Source organism: Solanum dulcamara, chromosome 1, assembly GCF_947179165.1.
Source record: "Solanum dulcamara chromosome 1, daSolDulc1.2, whole genome shotgun sequence".
NCBI lineage: Eukaryota > Viridiplantae > Streptophyta > Magnoliopsida > Solanales > Solanaceae > Solanum > Solanum dulcamara.
Genome location: NC_077237.1, coordinates 46,517,624 through 46,536,326, shown reverse-complemented (window position 1 = coordinate 46,536,326; position 18,703 = coordinate 46,517,624). Strand labels below are relative to the sequence as shown.

At 39.4% G+C, this 18,703-nt stretch overlaps 1 protein-coding gene across 7 annotated transcripts in view; it reads right to left on the bottom strand.

The window, feature by feature from the left end:
- The window catches only part of LOC129880594 (uncharacterized), a 54,495-nt gene that overhangs the window by 28,831 nt on the left and 6,961 nt on the right, over positions 1–18,703 (bottom strand). The window contains exon 4 of one of the 7 annotated variants that reach the window (XM_055954882.1): positions 2,978–3,446. The exons of 3 other annotated variants lie outside the window; for them this stretch is intronic. The gene's annotated coding sequence lies outside the window, so the exon portion shown is untranslated. Of the gene's footprint in view, positions 1–2,977; positions 3,447–9,166; positions 9,420–9,895; positions 10,251–18,703 lie in introns of those variants that run through there. 3 more of the 7 variants (XM_055954726.1, XM_055954802.1, XM_055954957.1) reach the window with 3 other exon arrangements.

Genomic DNA, 18,703 nt, shown 5'->3' with positions numbered 1-18,703 from the left:
AGGCTTATGATTATTACAAGTATGATTTATGATTATGACATGATATGTATTTCGTGGGATGATTTACTTAGCACCGAGAAGACTTTGATGTGGGGGGTCGACCAAAGCCCTAGTAGCAACCTCTAGTCTCTTAAACTACGTTGCCACCGTAGGTTTTCCAATATGACTTAGCTAGCAGATCCACATATATCACATGATGATAATAATTGGACGGAGCCTACCTTGGCAAGTAGCCTCCCCCCTTCTCGATATGGGGATCATCGAATTCTATATAATAGCTCGCATGGTCTTAATGCCGGTTATGATTATATCCAACACATGTAAGTTCTTATGATGATTATGATGTTTTGATGCATTGACCAATGAGATAAATATTTTAATATTTTCACGACTTTACTCATGTTTTAATAATCTTGGTCTTGCATCCATGACTCATATTGCCTATGTCCTATGTTTATTTTTCAGTCATATTATCACATACTTAGTGCATTTTATGTACTAACACATATTTTTTACCTATATTATATCATAATGTAGGATCTGTCGATCAAGTTCATCCTCCTCCCACTCGTGTCTAGAATTAGTACTTGCATACTATTGGTGAGTCCTCACATTCCGAGGATGAGACATTGTTCTTATAAATTTTTGAGTTATTTATCTTTTATATTAGGGGAGCTCAAAGATTGTCTTATGCCCCCATCTAGACTAGTAGAGGCATGTTAGATGTTCATTGGAGTCTATGTTGTCTCTTTTCCGTACTTCTTGAGACTTATGATCTATTGAGACTATGTTTTCATATCATTGATTCTTGTTTATTTATTTCATATACCTTATCTATGTTCATGTATGGTATGCTAAGAGGCTTGGTTCGAGTCTTCTAAGATTCTAATCGTCGTGTCACTACTAGGCCCTAAGTCGGGTCGTGACACCTGGCATCTGCTACAATGCTTCTACAAACTTAATATTCACAGAAAGTTCCTTAAGCATAACTATGAACTTCAAGAACTTACCATCCTCAGGTTTCTTTTTCAGCCTATAAAGGAATGGAGGAGGTGGTTTGGGAACTAGTGGTTATGGCTGCGAAACCTCTGCTTTAGACTTTCCTTTGTTCTTTACCTTGTCAGCAACTTGTGTGTTCACTTCTACTTCCTTAGGCTCGTTGTTATCAACAAGAACCTCGTCATGACTCCACTATTTGCATGCTCATCAATTTTAGACTCGACATCCTTTTCGTGTTCAATACTTGCAAGGACTGGTCCCAAAAGCATTTTCCACTCCTAGTCATCATCGCCATACATTACTTATCCTTCCTTGGGTTCTGCACAGTGCCACTAGGAAGTGTGTCGTTCTTTCTCTAATTCAAAGTCATTGATAATTGTCCCATCTGATGCTCCAACTATTTGATGGAAGTGGAGTGTGAATCCACCAACTTACTCATGTTGGACATGTCATCTTTAAGATCTTTGATACCAGCCTCAATAGATTCCACCATCTGTAGCACCTTAGCCAGCATCTCTTCTATTCTTGAGCTACCTAACGCATTTCCAACTCGATTTCTATTCCAATGAGGCACATACACTCCACTTCGATCATTCTTAAAGTTGTCCTTACTTTGCCAATTCCCTTGATCGGGGTTTACTATCCTATCATAGTATACATCCTTCTGACAGTTCTAACCTTAGTTTCCGAAATTACAAGTCTGAAAAACTCCCTAGTTGTTTAGATATTTTGCCTCTTCATTGTAGTCGAAGTTCAAACCATCATAGCGACTCGCATCCCCAACTACATTTATCTTTTCAGCACCTCCAACTAGCAAGTTCTTGGTGAGAAAATCCATCTAAGTCTTAATGTCTTTTTCTCTCTTTTGTTGCTCCACTGACATCTCAAATGTATAACCAAGACCTCCAACCTCAGAATCTCTAGTATGCCAGGCCATGTTATTCTTTGAAACCATGTCTAATATCGCCGCAGCTTCTGAAAAAGTCTTAGACATGAAAGATCCTCCACGTACTTTATCAATAATAAGCTTGGTCATAGAGTTACATGATCCATAGGAAAGCTCCATCAAATGGTCATCTGTTAGATTGTGACTCGGTCACTGCTTTAACTTTTGCCTAAATTTTAACCAAGAATCATGTAGTGGTTCAGTCGATCCCATAGAAAATACGGAGGAAATAAGTCTACTAGTACTTATGTTCAGTTGTAGTCTGTATTTTCCGTAAGTAAAAATGAATAAAGTAAACTGAGAGTTTTGGTTTAATTAAGTAATTAGTAACAATGTTCGCAATAGCAAAGTGAAACAGACTTAGAGTTGTAAACAATATGTGGAATTAGCTAGGATTGTGTTCCTCATGACATGTAACTAGTTGGCATATTGTATCTGTAACCCTTTCTCAATGCATAACATGCAAAATCTAGCAAGTTAATGACACCTAAACATCTTCTGACCCTATTATATGAATTTCACTCTTCACCTCTCAGTCACAGTGTGTATAACCAACCAACCCTTGCTTTTGACCTCAAAAGATTATCCCCTTTTGGGTTCAAGTCCTTACATGAGGTTTGTACCTTCGAATCTCTATTGAAGTTATATTTTCCTAACCACTACCCCTCTCCCGAACAAGTCTTGAATTCAGGTGAGTTCTAACGCATGCACTCATTGAAAATCAATCACGACGAAGATAACACCAATGCATGTTAATACATTAATCGAGAATCACGTATACTTAGTTTAAGACGTTATTCCATCATGGTTCTTATAATTGTAGTTGTAGAGTTTAGCTGCTCAGGTTTGCAAGAATAATATCATGAATTTGTGTAGAATTCATGCAATGAATACTTATGATAATAAACCAACCAATCTCGAATGTAATGCACAAACAATGAATCAAGAAGAGAGCAAAAATCTTAATTACGTTAAAGTCTTGAAAATATTGTTCACTATGCTCTCAGTCGTCGTTCAGAATGTGTAAAAAAGAAAACCCTAACGTGGACTATTTATAAACATAAAACAAGTCCTAAACAAAATAGAAAAACTTAAGTCAACACTAATTCACGTTTGACTATCAAGGACCGTACTGAGTTTCACGGCCCATATAGGTGCCCGTGAACTTTGACTTGGCTTTAAACTTGACTTTGGCTTCTCCCTTCCACGGGCACCTTTACGCACCATATAGATCTTCACGGCCCATGGAGGGTCTCGTATAGGTCTCCTTCTTGTTTACTTCACTCTCTTTCACGAAAAAGATCACGAGTTGTCAAAACTTTCACGATCCGTATTGGGACTCGTGACACTTGCCTTAGTTTTTTTCTTTAGCTTCTCAGTATTCTTCAGAAGAGCAGGTCCACGGGCCGTATAGATTTTAACGGCATGTATAAGGCCTCGTCGGCTACCACTTGGGTCCAGTTCTTCAACTCTTATTCTCCAAGTGTCGCGACTTAATTTTCTGTACATTAACACAAAAACACATCATATTTACAAAAATATGCCCGAAACTCACTATAATTCTTTGTTTTTTGAGCGTCGATAGTGACATATATTCACTTCACATCAAGCCACAACACATGTGCAGCTTATATCCACTTCTTATTTCCCTGATGCAAATTACACAAATAATAAGAAGTTTGACCATCAAACAACAATCTATTCGGGCCCTAATAAGCTTGACAGATGTCAACCACAATCACATGATAATGAATGCAATGAAATGCAACACAATCAGAACAGACAACCAATTTAAGACACTCATACTTGTCTCTACCTTAGATCCCTCAACCTTAGAAACTACAACATAAATAACCTATTACTGACAATTCACAACCAAATTTATCTGCTCTCGATTCATTTTATCACTATAATACCAATACCACACTTATCCCAGAGGATCCACATACAATTGATAACAACAATTCAAAACCACAATACACAATCATATGAAATGCAATGGGATGCATGTGATGTAGGCTAACACATCAATTTCTAGCCTCAAAAAATAAAATGCATGTGGGGTAGGGGAACACCCCGATCCCTGGACTCAAAGACATAAAATGCATAAGGTGTAGAAGAATATCTCAATTTCAACCTCAAGAAGATGAAATGCAATGCATATGCACCATCTGTATGTATGTCAGCAAACAATAAACAAATCATGTCACAACAACAATCTCAGCTAATCCACTAGTTCTATATAGAAATAGGTCAATTGTTATACGGACCGAAAAGACCATCATTATGTCTTAAAATACATAAATTGATATGCAAGCCAACAAGACTATCATGATATTCAAAACACATAAATTGTTATGCCGATCGACACAACCACCGTGATATTCAAAAGAACGTAAATTGATTTGGACCGACAAGATCACCATGATATCTAAGCAAGTAAAGCATGAACATGTAAGTATGCAAAATAGCAACTCCACAAGTAACCCGTATATAATCGTATCTCCTACGCACCACAATCATAATATCACGATCAATCCGATCATCACAAGTATTCGATAATCATAACATTATATACAACCATCTCATATGTCCCATCTTGACACAGAATCGATGTCACCCAAATGACTCTTCAATAGCACGCTAGATTCAAAATCACAAAATCTTAAGAAACCATGCAAAAAAAAAAGAATAGTCTTAATATAACTTGAATTCAAACTTAACAACATGATGTAGATCATAAAAAAAATTCGATGATCAAATATCACGTTCGCTGATTTTCCTCACAAAAATCCTCTTTAACGTGAATGAGAATATATATAGCAGCATATTGTAAGAAATATTTGTAGCTTTTTTTTCATGAGAAAAAAATGAATGAAAATTAATCATATATTGAGCTGCTATACGTATATACTAGAAAAAATATTGGCCGACATACATTAATCATACCTACTACATATATATATTGAAAAAAAGTAGTATGCTAAGGGGAAAAAATTGAAGTAAAAATAAATTTTAGGAATTGTTATTCATCTTCATTTTCACATGGAATTGAGGTGGCGATGACACATAAATCCTTATTCCATTACGTATGCATTCAGATATTACATAATATCGCGGTACGTGAAAGTGGATATGGCAATGCAACATAAATTCTTATTCCACCACATACACATTCCAACAACAACAACCCAGTGAAATCCTACAACGTGGGGTCTGGGGAGGGTAAACTGTACGCAGACCTTACTCCTACCAAGTTAGGACGGCTGTTTTCGAAAGACCCTCGGCTCAAAAAAGCATAAAAGGAAGTTAGATAAGGCTAAGAAGTTCAAAGCGATATGGGAAAGCAAATAACGAGAGCGACGCATATAGAGTAATCAAAGTACAGAAAGTAATAGATAACAAGAGAAATCAGAGCACAAGAAATTATAGTGCGCTAATGCGCCTACTAATAAAAGAATAACGAGACTATGTATAAGCCTTCTACCCTAATGTGGGTCATCCACACCCTCCTATCTAAGGTCATGTCCTAGGTAAGCTGTAACTGCGCCATGTCCTGTCTAATCACCTCTCCCCAATATTTCTTCCGCCTACCCCTACCTCTTCTAAAACCATCCATGGACAACCTCTCACACCTCCGCACTGGGCATCTGTGTCTCTCCTCTTCACATGCCCAAACCATTTCAGTCGCATTTCCCGCATCTTGTCTTCCACCGAGGACACTCCTACCTTGTTCCGAATAGCCTCGTTTCTAATCTTGTCGCTCCTGATATGCCCACACATCCATCTCAACATTCTCATCTCGGCAACTTTCATCTTTTGAACGTGAGAGACCTTAGCTGCCCAACACTCTGCCCCATATAACATAGCCGGTCTAACCACCACTTTGTAGAACTTGCACTTAAGTTGTGGTGGCACCTTCTTGTCACATAGCATACCGGAAGCGAGCCTCTATTTCATCCACCCTGCCCCAATACAGTATGTGACATCATCGTCAATCTCCTCGCTGCCTTGCATGATAGACCTAAGGAACTTGAAACTACTTTTCTTTTGGATGGCTTGGTCACCAAGCCTAACTTCCGCGCCAACCTCCTGAGGTGTCTCACTAAACTTGCACTCTAAGTACTCTGTCTTGGTCCTACTCAACTTAAACCCTTTAGACTCTAAGGTATGTCTCCAAACCTCTAGTGTAGCGTTAACTCCACTACAAGTCTCGTCGATCAGGACTATGTCATCCGCGAAAAGAATACACCATGGCACCTCACCTTGAATTTGTCGCGTCAATCCATCCATCACCAAGGAAAATAAAAATGGACTGAGAGTTGATCCTTGATGCAACTCCATCACAACTGGAAAGTGGTTTGAGTCCCCTCCTATTGTCCTTACCCTGGTTTTGTCACCCTCGTACATGTCCTTGATCAACCTAATGTATGCCAAAGGTACACATTTAGCCTCCATACATCTCCATAGTATCTCTCACAAAACTTTATTGTAAGCCTTTTCAAGGTCAATGAATACCATATGCAAGTCCCTCTTCCTCTCCCTATACTGCTCCACCAGTCTCCTCATAAGATGGATGGCTTCTATAGTTGAGCGACCTGGCATAAATCCGAACTGGTTCTCTAAAGTAGACACGCCTCTCCTCACCCTCATCTCCACCACTCTTTCCCACACTTTTATAGTATGGCTTAAAATCTGGATACCTCTATAGTTATTGCAGCTCTGGATATCCCCCTTGTTTTTGTATAGGGGGATCATTACGTTCGACCTCCATTCTTCGGGCATTTTTGCCATCTTAAAGATGACATTGAATAACCTAGTCAGTCACTCAAACCTACCGAACTCACGCTCTTCAAAAAATCCTTAAGAATCTCGTCAGGTCTGGTTGCTCTTCTCCAGCGCATCCGATGAACAACACCCTTAACCTCCTCGACCTTAATACTCTTGAAACACCCAAAATCGTGACGCCTCCCTATATGTTCCAAATCTCCCAACACAATCTCTCTATCCCCTTCTTCATTCAAGAATTTATGGAAGTATGACTCCCATCTCTGTTTAATGAGGTTCTCCTCTACCAATACTTTTCCATTCTCGTCCTTAATGCATTTCACTCGGTCCACATCGCGTGCCCTTCTCTCTTGTGCCCTAGCTAGCTTGAACAATTTCCTATCCCTGCCCTTCTCTTCTAGATCAGCATAAAAGCGTTCAAAAGTTGCCGTTTTTGCCGTCAAAACTGCCGACTTCGCCTCTTTCCTCGCTATCTTATAAAGTTCCCTATTCGTCCACTTCTCCACCTCATCCTTGCTTTCTATAAACTTTGCATGCGTCATCTTCTTTGCTTCCACCTTCCCTTGCACTTCTCCATTCCACCACCAGTCCCCTCGATACCGACTACAACTACCTGTCGAGACTCCCAACACTTCCCTTGCTACAACCCTAATACAACTAGCCGTCCTATCCCACATATTGTTCGCATCCCCACTACTATCCCAGGATCCCATATCCTTCAATTTCTCTCCCATCTCCAGAGCACTAGCCGTGGTCAAACTCCCCCATCTGATTCTAGGTCGGTCATCCCCGAACCTTTTCTTCCTAGTCATCTTGATCCCTAAATCCATCACCAAGAGCTTATGTCGGGTTGTAAGATTGTCAATCGGAATGACCTTAAAATCTTTGCACAGACCTTTATCATCCTTCCTAAGGATTAGAAAATCTATCTAAGTCTTAGCCACCGAACTACAGAAGGTTACCAAGTGGTCCTCTTTCTTTGGAAAACTCGAATTGGCTATCACCAACTCATAGGCTCTTGCGAAATCCAAAAGTGAAACTCCTCCTCCATTTCTGTCCTCGAAGCCAAAGTCTCCATGCACATCATCATACCCTCCTGAAATAGCCTTGATGTGCCCATTGAAACCCCCTCCCACAAAAAGCTTCTTAGTAGGGGGTATGCCTCTCACTAACTCGTACAAATCCTCCCAAAAGCGCCTCTTATCCTCCTCGCTTAAGCGCATAAGCACTAATAATATTCAATGTAATCCCTTCAACAACCACTTTAATCGACATCAACCTATCAATGACTCTCCTAACTTCCACCACCTGATCCCTTAAATCACTGTCTACTAAAATGCCTACCCCATTCCTATACTTGGATCTACCAGAGAACCAGAGCTTATGCCCTTCTACCTCCTTAGCTTTAGAACCTACTCATTTGATCTCTTGGACACAAGCTATATTAATCTTCCTCTTCTTTAGGATCTTAACTAGCTCTATGATTTTCCCGTTAACGTCCCAATGTTCCAGGAACCTACTCTCAGTCTAGCCGCACCTTTAACCCACTTACATACACATTCCAATATTGTATAAATTTGTGATAAAACACAATAACCTTTTCAAAAAACATGTGCCCAAAAAAGCATAACTTTAGTTTCTAAGCACTACAATAAATTCTAAAAATACTACACAATTCATGTCTTTTCATCCTTTTTTTTCCACAAATTTTTGAAGTTATGCCCATGTGACTTCAATTTCTAAAGACTTATATCCAACTGGGTATAAATAGAATTGCTAAAAGAGAAAAAGTATTTTTAAAAAAAAACGACTTGAGGGCAATTTGTACGTTCCTATAATAATTCATGTTTTTTCCCCTCTAAAAAAGATGATAAAGGCAGACATATGCTCAAAAAGCATCAACACTAAAACAAATTCTAAATATACTACACAACTTATCATCTTCTTCTTCTTTATTTTTCTTTGTATAATCTAAAATGCTGAGTTTAGTTTTGGCTTACGGTCTAACTTGTGAAATATTATGATACAAAATATAAATTAATGCCAAGCAAAAAAGTAAATTGCTATTTCAGTATCAAGGATATTTTCATCCACTTTTTTTTGGCTTAAAGTATTGAAGGACAAAAATAAAATAACCCCCCCTCCCCCAAAAGATCACTCCAAAATAGAGGCATTAGTGTGAATGACCCAAATTAGTATGGTTCGATTTTGGTTAAAAAAATGAACAAACCAAAAATCCGAACTGACCATCAAGGTATCAAATACCCAGTGAAATAATTGAGGTTCATATGAGACACCACCATGTGGAAGTGATTGTATCCTTTACTTCCCACAAATAGAATGGGACTGATATATGAAAGTATATGCTGCAGGATGAATTTTTGCACAAGCTAAAGAGATTATAAAAGTAAGTTTGTCGAGCCATGTGCAATTGGAACAAAATAAGCCACTCAGAGCATTAGGAAAAGTTTATTTTTCCCCAGACTATAGTTTAAAACAAAAGTTAAACCCTGTAACATCAGAATTCCCAACGAAACCGCACAATTCATATGTTTTTGCCAAGTATTTCAGCCCTATATGGGAAGGAGGTTCTTTCAAGTCGGTGCTATTGTCTTAGGCTATAGGACTAATTTCTATTTTCAGCCTCTTAGAATTATCTGAAACCACCTTCGACGTGATACCTGTGCTGCAAACCAAAAAAGAGTTTGAGAAATTGTGTAACATAGATGGAAACGACGTGATACAAAAGTTGCTACCAAGAATGTGAGAAAATGTGTATCATAGAGGGATTTAAAAGCTTGTTCTATATTATTACTGAATACTGACCTGATTGAATTTCTTTTCTTTTTTTCTTTTTTTTCAAGGACCATTAGATGTCAAAGTATATAGAGACTGATATAGAAATAATAGTGACAAATGAATTAATATGGAAGGTTAATTTTTACACAATTTCTCCAACGCAACTGGCCCCTAAAATTTGCACAGTAATTGGAGTACATAAGTTGACAGAGTTAGGATCACTTTCATTTCCAATGATCCACTGCTATTAGTAAAGCAGTGATGCTTAACAGAGGTAACTACATCATTTGTGTCTAAGATCATAGCTCATTCAAGAAAACTATTCACACTTCACAAGGGTTAATTATCAGAGAAAGGTCCACATTCAAACCAAGATACATCGAGCTCTTTGCAGAACAAGAACCATTACAATGTCCAGTAACATCATAGATCCAAACCCCCATGAACCACCCGGATTACTCAATTTCACTTCACCATCCAATACAACCACCCAAGTATAAACAAAAGCATGTGAGTCGTAGAAATAGAAGATTACAAGCATTGCAGATTCCAAAACATTAAATTCTATCTAAATGAGCCAACTAGCAATCTGTGCTCTTAAACTCAATTTGCCATAGTAGTACTGGGTTGAACTATTCCTTAGAGGTTTAGAAGGAAAGTATTTTCAGATCCCAACCACATTGCTGGAAAAGAGACATCCAATAGGAATTTGGAATCACTGCAAAATTAAGAAGACTGAGTATAAATCAGAAAATGGAATTCTCAACAATTAACTGTTATCTACTGATCTTGGACCTGTTGGTGACAGTTGTGGAGAAGTTGTATCATTTTGGCCAACTCTAAGCTAGACATTAGATAAATAACGGCCTAGTGCAAGAAAATGAAAGAAAGTATGACATAGTTTCTGTGGTCAAATGATATCTCTAGTTTCTGTGGTCAAATGATGTCTCTTTACATTAACAAGTGTGAAGATTAATTTCCTGGATTCTTAGTTCCGTGCACATATGGACTTTCTAAGCTTCACCTGTTATGAGAAGGGAACTTTTTGACAATCTATAATTTTAATTCTTATGAACAAAATCAAATTGCGATGGCTAGAGCTTATAACTTTAGACATAAAGGAATACATGCAGAGAGTTCCATCATATGAATTTGGACCAGAAACAAGAAAACCAAAAAAAAAGAGAAAAAGGAAAATAATAAATGAAAAGAGAAGAGGAAAGCCACATAAACGTTATTCTGAACACAATATTCTGGGAATTATTTTAAGAATGGAGGAGAGAAGGAAATCAAAGATGCAGCCGCAGGGAAAATCACCCCGAGCTCGAGGAGCGAGAAGTCCAAAGGGGAATTGGAACTGTAGAAGTTATCATGGGGACTATAACAAGGTAGTAACCAGAGAAAAAGGGACAGGCACCACAGAGCGCGATCCAAATGAAAGTAGAAATTTTAAACTGGAATGTACAGAGGTTAAATGACAAGAATAAGAGAAGCACTTTAGAATCTCTCTTGCTTATAAAGGTGGATATTCTAATTTCTATGTCTCCAAGAGACCAAAATTGAAGACTGGTGCATTCCATGGATAAGAAAGATTTGGGGGAAGAGATGGATTTCTTTTGTTGACCCAAAAGCTTGTGGCAGTAGAGGGGGTATCATTACCATGTGAGATAAAAGATCTTGGCAGTGTGTGGACAACCAAACTGGATCCTTTTCAATTTCATGTAGATCTGAAAGTCTTTTTGGTGACTTCAAATGGGTATTCACAAGTGTTTATGGCTCCCATACTAATCCAAAAAGGTCTGACATATGGAATGAATTGGCTGCTATTAGGGGTTTACGGTCTGGTCATTGGGTAATTGTAATGACCCTCCAGGTCATTTCCTCCGTTTTTCGATCTTTTCAGCGGTTAGAGCTTTCCTATAGTGACCCCAAGTCATCTATGATTTGCTGGTACTGACAGTTCGATCGACTGGTCGTTCGTTTGGGTTTTATGTCTGTTTCTGTGTTTTGAAGCTTTTGAAACTTGAATAGTTGACTTTGGTCAAACATCAGGTAAATAGCCTCAGACTGAAATTCTGACGATTCCATCAGCTCCAGAATGGTCATTTTAGGCTAGTAGTATGGTCGGCTCGAGTCCCAAGCCTTTTGGTGCAAGTTTGAACCAATTGGTGTTTTAGCCTTTACGAATTGGCCTAAGTTTGACCTTTATCAACATTCTTGGTAAACGTGCTTGGATAAAAATTCCATCAATGTGGTTAGCTCTAGAATGTTGATTTTGATTTAGGACGACTTTTCGTGCGATTTCTGAGGCTTACGGTCTCATTCCGAGCCCCCTTGGGGATTGGCTAACAAATGGCGCTTGGGTGTGGTACTCACTTTTTGTCAAGACGACCTCAATTGAAAATTTTGACTCGTCGTTGATTCTAAAACGTCAAATTTAGTGGGGTATCATAGTTCGTTTGCATGCACGGGATTCCGAACGAATCCCGAGCACCCCATTAGAGCTTTTTCAAAGCTCAAGTTTGAGCTGGTGCAAGCACCATTGTCCTTCACGTTCGCGCCCTAGGCATCGCGTTCGTGGAGGCCTGAAGTCTTGTCCTTCGCATTCGTGGGCTAGGAGCCGCGTTCGCGGAGACCAGCCTCCTTGGTCATCGCGATCGCGGATCGGGCTCTGCGTTCGCAAAGGGTTGTGGCCTTGACCCTTCGTGTTCATAGGAGGGTCTCCGCATTCGCGAAGAAGGTTTAGGGTTGACCTGACCCTGTTGACCCTTGCATTCGCGGTAAAAGATCCGCGTTCGCAAAGGGTATTTTTTCTGGTCTTTTAAATTAAACCAGGCCCGTATTTTAGCCCCCATCTCCAACTTCAAACCTCCATAACTCTAGTTTTAGAACTTCATTCTGGGTGATTCAAAGTTCGGTGTGTTAAGAAAAGTTATGGCAACTCATTGGAGTTTCTCGGAGTGTTGGAAGTTCGTCATTCGAGGTAATGTTAGCTCCAAAAAGGGCTTCCCAACTTTCCTTTGTAAGCTTTAATGGAGTTTTTCTGGCATATCGTGGTTGGGGCTGTTTTCGAGCTTGAATTGTGTCCCATTTTGGGACACAAGTTTAGTCAATTGAACCTTTTCGCGGAGTCGATTTTGGAATTTCCGAGCAGGTCCCACAATCCCATTTTAGATCCAATATTGGGTCCAGCTCTGATTATTGCGATTTTGGTGTCGAAACATCTGTATTGACGTCGTGATCAATATTTTGTTAGCGTGGCAGCATTTGGAGGTGTTTTGGAAGCGAATATCTCTTGTACAGTGGATTCAAAATGCACATGTTCGGCTTCGAGGTAGGCTACGGTCTCCCACTTTGACTAAGCTTTACTAGATGTGGTTTAGTATAAATTACATGTGATATAGGTTGGTATTTGCCGAGTTTAGGGTTTACCTCCTTCTATTCTCATTTTCTCAACTTCGGATGAGCGTTAGACTAGCATAGTCTCTTGAAATCCTTAGTTTAGGCTTGTTCCTTACTTGTGGTGTGGATTGGTGAAGTTACCCTTCTTAGGATTGATGTTGATGGCCTTAGGCTAGGTTTGAGCCTTAGATGTTTTAGCGTGTGCCTTATTGCCCTTACAGCTAGGCATAGCCTCCGGTAGGGCTTATTTCGATTGGCATGCCTTTGTGCTAGAGCTTGAGACCCTAGTGGCTCGTCGTAGCCATAGGTTTGGCTTAGTGGTGCTCAGTTGCAAGCTAGGGTGGCATATTTGGGGTAAAGGCATCGATCCTAGAGATATTTCTCCCCCTATTTGATCTTGAGCCATTTCTCGATTACTTTGCTTTATGATTAGCGGTAGGCTTGTGATGCCCTGTTGACTAGTGTTATATTTTTGGACCCGAGGCTGTGTTCGAGGAGCGTTTAGATCCCAGGTCAATTTCCTTTGCCTTGGTAGTGTGGTAAGATTTGGTATTCATTTCTAATTGTGTGTACCTTGTTTAGATGCTGGTGATGGTATGCTTGCATTGATTGAGCACTTTTACATGTTTTGTGGTACGATCCCAGTACATTCATTGGATTATCACTACTATTTTAAGAGGATATTCTCACACTTTTACTATATTCTAAACTGGTTTTAACAGGAGTCGTACCACCTAAACTACTTTGATAAACTGATTTTGACACTTATGATGCGTCAAGGACGTACTCCATTTCTACTAGCAATATCAGAGGCATCGAGGATGCTCTCTTCTTTTATTGACATTCGGCATGGCGTCGCCCTTTTTGTATATTGGCTGCATCCGGGATGCACTTAGCCTTTACTTGACTATCCGGTGCGGCGTGGCCCTTTTCTTCATCGGCTTGGCTACTCACTCTCTGGTACCACTACAGGGATATTATGTGTTATGTATAAGATCCGATTCAATCCCAAGCAGTGTATACAGACTTCCCGCGTCCCCTATGGGCCCCTTTGGCCGGTGCATCACTAAACCGGATGAGGGATCTACATGGGTCCCACCTGGCAGACCGAGGGCCAAGTGGGTCTATACATTTGGTTATTGATGATCTCTGAGAGCCACCGATGATGTTATTGGTTTTTACTTCAAACTTGCATTCATTCGCATAGCTTATCACCAATATACTTGTTTGTGGTGTGGTCCCCCGATTTTATGGGGGTTGTGGGTATGTTTGTCATTGTTTGTACCTTCCGAAGGTATGGGCATCCGGTCAGTTAGTGTTTGATTATAATTGTACTTATCTTATGTTGTATTCGTAGCTGATCAATAAGGGGTCTTAGTCTGGATTTGTTGTTGGCATGCCCTGCTAGGCTGAGTTGGATTAGTTCTACGCTTTTATGTTTCTTAGCGATGTTGTCGGTGTTATGTCCCTAACAAGTCGACTCTTATAGTACTCTCTTTTTGTAAATAGGTTGTTGGCTAAAGGTGCGTTCTTTGACTCTGTTTCCTTTCTCCATGTATTTTAGCTCTTCACTCTTATTTCCTACTTTACCTTGTGTTAGTTCCTATTTAGTTACTTGTACTGCTCTTACCTTATTTATATGTTATTTATACTTGTTTTATCTATGGAACTCAATTGGCCTATGTCTATAGAGTACCATTCGTTTGGTACTCATACTACACTTCGGCCCCTTGCAGATCATAGTACGAGTTATCGCCGTTGATTTGGACTTGTGCGAAACAGCTTTTGATTTGGAGATTTGGTGAGCTCTTGGCATTCAAAGTTGTCGATTTCCATCTACTTTGGGCTAGGACTAGTCTTTACTTTTTTTTCGAGACAGCCTGTACTTATATTTGTATTTTTAAAAGCTTTGTACTCCTATTAGACGCTCAATTACTGATTGATGTCAGGTCTTGGGGACGGTTCTTGTATAAATATTTCTGTTGCTTTCTCTTTCTTGTCATTTCTTTTGCTCGTTTGCTTCTTTTAACTATCTTCCTCTTGATAGCCCATTGCCTCTGGTTCCGCGCTATAGGTTAGGCTTACCTACTGGTGGGTTGGAGTAGGTGTCATCATGACCTGATAAATCGGGTCGTGACAAGTGATTGGCGGTGATTTTAATGTTTATAGATATGAGAGTGAGAGACTCCTATGCACAAGATAGATCCAAGGCGAGAAAGGACTTCTCAGACATAATCCTAGACCTGATCTGATAGACCTTTCCACTCCAGGGTGCCCAACACACAGTCAAGAGGATAATTTCAAGCCTCAAGAATTGATAGATACTTGATCTCACCTGAATGGAGTGATATTTTCAAGGATGTAAATCAATATGCACTGGCCAGAGTAGTTTCAGATCATAAGCCCGTTATACTGGCAAGTGGGAATTGGGAGGCTTTCAAGTTTGAAAACATGTGGCTTCAATCAAAAGTCTTCTTGGAGTTGGTCAAGCATTGGTGGCAATCTTACACAGTTAGAGGCACCCGTAGCTTTATTCTCATCCAGAAACTAAGACTACTCAAAAAGACATCACAGAGTGGAACAATGAAGTCTATCACAAGACTAAGACCAAGAGGAGCATGGCACTTAATGAACTAGCTAAACTTGATCGAGCTGCAGATCAGAGGACACCCACCTCAGAAGAAAAGATAAAATCTTTTGATTTGCAACTTGAATTAAAGCAGATTTCTTTAGTAGAAGAGATATCTTGAAGGCAAAAGTCTAGGTGTCTATGATTGAAGGAAGGAGATCACAAAGTAAATTCACAGAATTGCCAATGCTCGCAAAAGAAAAAATTGCATAGACAGACATAAGGTGGGGGTAATTTGACTAATGACAAGGAACAAATTGAACATGAAATCCTAAATTACTACAGTATCTTAACCATGAAAGAGAAGCCTGGGGACCCACTGCAAATTTTGAGAGGCTGAAGTCACTCAATCCAGAGCAAAGGGAGGTGCTTGAATCCCCTTTTCAGAAAACAGAAGTTGTTGCCATATTAAACTCTGGTGCCGCTAATAAAGCCCTTGGCCTGGATGCGACTAGCTTTCTTTCAAAAATCCTGGGAGTTCCCTAAGTCAGACATTATGGTAGCCTTACGTTATTTTCATCGACATGGCATGGTAAGATATTGCAATGCCTTTTTCATTGCACGCACCCCAAAAAAAGAAGGGTGCAATAGAGCTAAGGGACTACAGACCTACCAGCCTAATAAGAAGTGTTTACAATATAGCAGCTAAGGTGTTAGCAGAAATATTAAAGAGGGTCATTAACAAACGGGTTTCTGATCAACAAAGTGCATTCATAAAGGGCAGACAGACCATTGATACCTCTCTAATAGTCAATGAGGTTCTAGGTTAGAAAATCAAAAGTGGAGAAACAAGCATTCTGTACAAACTTGATATTGAGAAAGCATTTGATCAGTTGAACTGGTCCTTTCTAATTAACATGATAAGGAAGATGGATTTTGGAGATAGATAGATGGCTAAGGTGGTCCATTCTGCATCTCAACAGTCGAATATTAAATCTTGATCAATAGAAACCTTGTTGCTTCGTTTCACCACAAAAAGGCCTCAGGTAGGGTGATCCCATCTCCCTTTCCTATCATATGGGCTATGGGAGGGCCTTACCCAGCAGATGGATAGGGCTAAAGAACTACAATAGATGCAAGGTTTTCAGGTTGGAAGGAAACCCACTAGTTCTACCACCACCATACATCTGCTTTATGCAGATAATACATTAATATTCTGTAATGCAGGGAGGCCTCAAGTCACTCACCTCAGCCTCACTATACTGATTTTTTAAGCCTTGTCAGGACTAAACATCACCATGCTAAAAAGCATCATTAACCCAGTAAATGAGATTCAGAACCTTGAAGATATGGCAGTGATTTTATGTTGCAAAACTTGTTCATTCCCTACTAGCTATCTTGGTCTTCCTTAGGGTACAAAATTCAAATCCCCTAGAGTTTGGAATGGTATCACATAAAAGGATGAAACGAGTTGGCAACTTGGCACTTATTGTATCTTTATATGGGTGGCGAGCTCACACTAATCAACAGTGTCCTTGATAGCTGCCCACATACTTCAAATCAGTGTACCCTATGCCTAGTTCAGTGTTGAAGCAACTAGATAAATTAAGGAGGAATTTCTTATGGGAGGGTAATAGTCAGACTCACAAGTTCTAATTGGTAAAGTGGGTCAAAGTCACTCAGCCAAAATCACCAGGGGGCCTTGGAATCAGAAATTTGAGACTATACAACAAAAGCATGCTAATGAAATGGTTATGGAGATAGCACTATGGAGGACAGAAATTGATGCCAATTTTATAACCCGCATACATGGTGTTCTAAACCAGGCTCATGAACTCATGGAGTTGGCATTTGGAAGCACATTAGTAGCCACCAAGAAAACTTCTTTGAGAATATCTCCTATAATGTTGGCAATGGATTTCAAGTTAAATTCTAGAAGGATAAATGGCTTGGCAACAATGCTTTTAAAGCCTTATATACTGGACTATTCCTAATAGAAAACAACTAAGAGTCATCTATCGAACAATACAGAGACAATAACTCTTGGACCCCTCTATTCAGAAGGAACCTTTTTGATTGGGAACTCCATGACCTCCTCACTTTGTTATCCACTCTGGAACACCACACAAATGAAATGCAGCAACAAGACAAAATGGTATGGGGGGATTCCAAAGATGGGAAGTTCAGAGTCAAGGACAGCTACAGTCTCATGTGCTCTCAAAATTGTATGCTTGACAAGTGGCCTTGGAAGTATGTCTGGAAAATCAAAACACCTCCAAAGGTCACTTGCTTCACCTGGATTGCTTTAAATGAAATAGCTCTGACCCAGGACAATCTCAACAGAAGAAACATTGCCTTAGTCAACAGATGCTATCACGGTATAATCAAATGAAGAGTAAGAGAAGAAGAATAACAACCAAATGAAACCATTTCAAAGTTAAATTTTTGGCTATAGCTTATTAAAAATAAAACAGGATGGATATGCATGTAAATTATTTTTGTTAGAATAGGAATAGGTATATACAATCCTACATAGAATAGGAATATAAATAGTAATAGAAATAAAAATAGTAAATAGTATCTTACTTGGTAAAGGATTTTATTGTAGTGTCCTAGTTGTAAAAGGAGTCTAATGTAGTGTCTATAAATAGGGTCTCTGCATAATAATGTAAATACACAATTCAATAATATTTTTCTCTTATATTTCTCACATGATCAGAGCCTCTACGATCTTGGTAGAGAATCAAAGAGCGTCCGTTGTCGGCGGGCGGCTATTACCCATATATGCCGCCCGTCTGGCCATAGGTTCAGTGATATATGTAAGAATCTCATATTCAAGGGAAGAAAACTCAGTCAAATAGGTGATTGTGTGTCAATTTTCGATGACTTTCTAGGGTTGTTTTGCATCAACCCCATATCCGTCAGTGTTTGTGTAGCACCATGCCATCTTTCTAGTGACTACTTTCTTATATTCAATTTGCGTAGCACCGTGCATCTTACCTGTGACAACTTTCTCATATTTTATTTATGTAGCACCTTGCCATCTTTCCTGTGACTACTTTCTCATATCCAATTTGCGTAGCACTGTGTCATCTTTCCGGTGACTACTTTCTTGTTTGTGTAGGTTCATGCAATCATTCCGATCCTATCCATATAATTTAATTTCCTAGATTGTGACCACTTTCAGCCATCAAATCTAA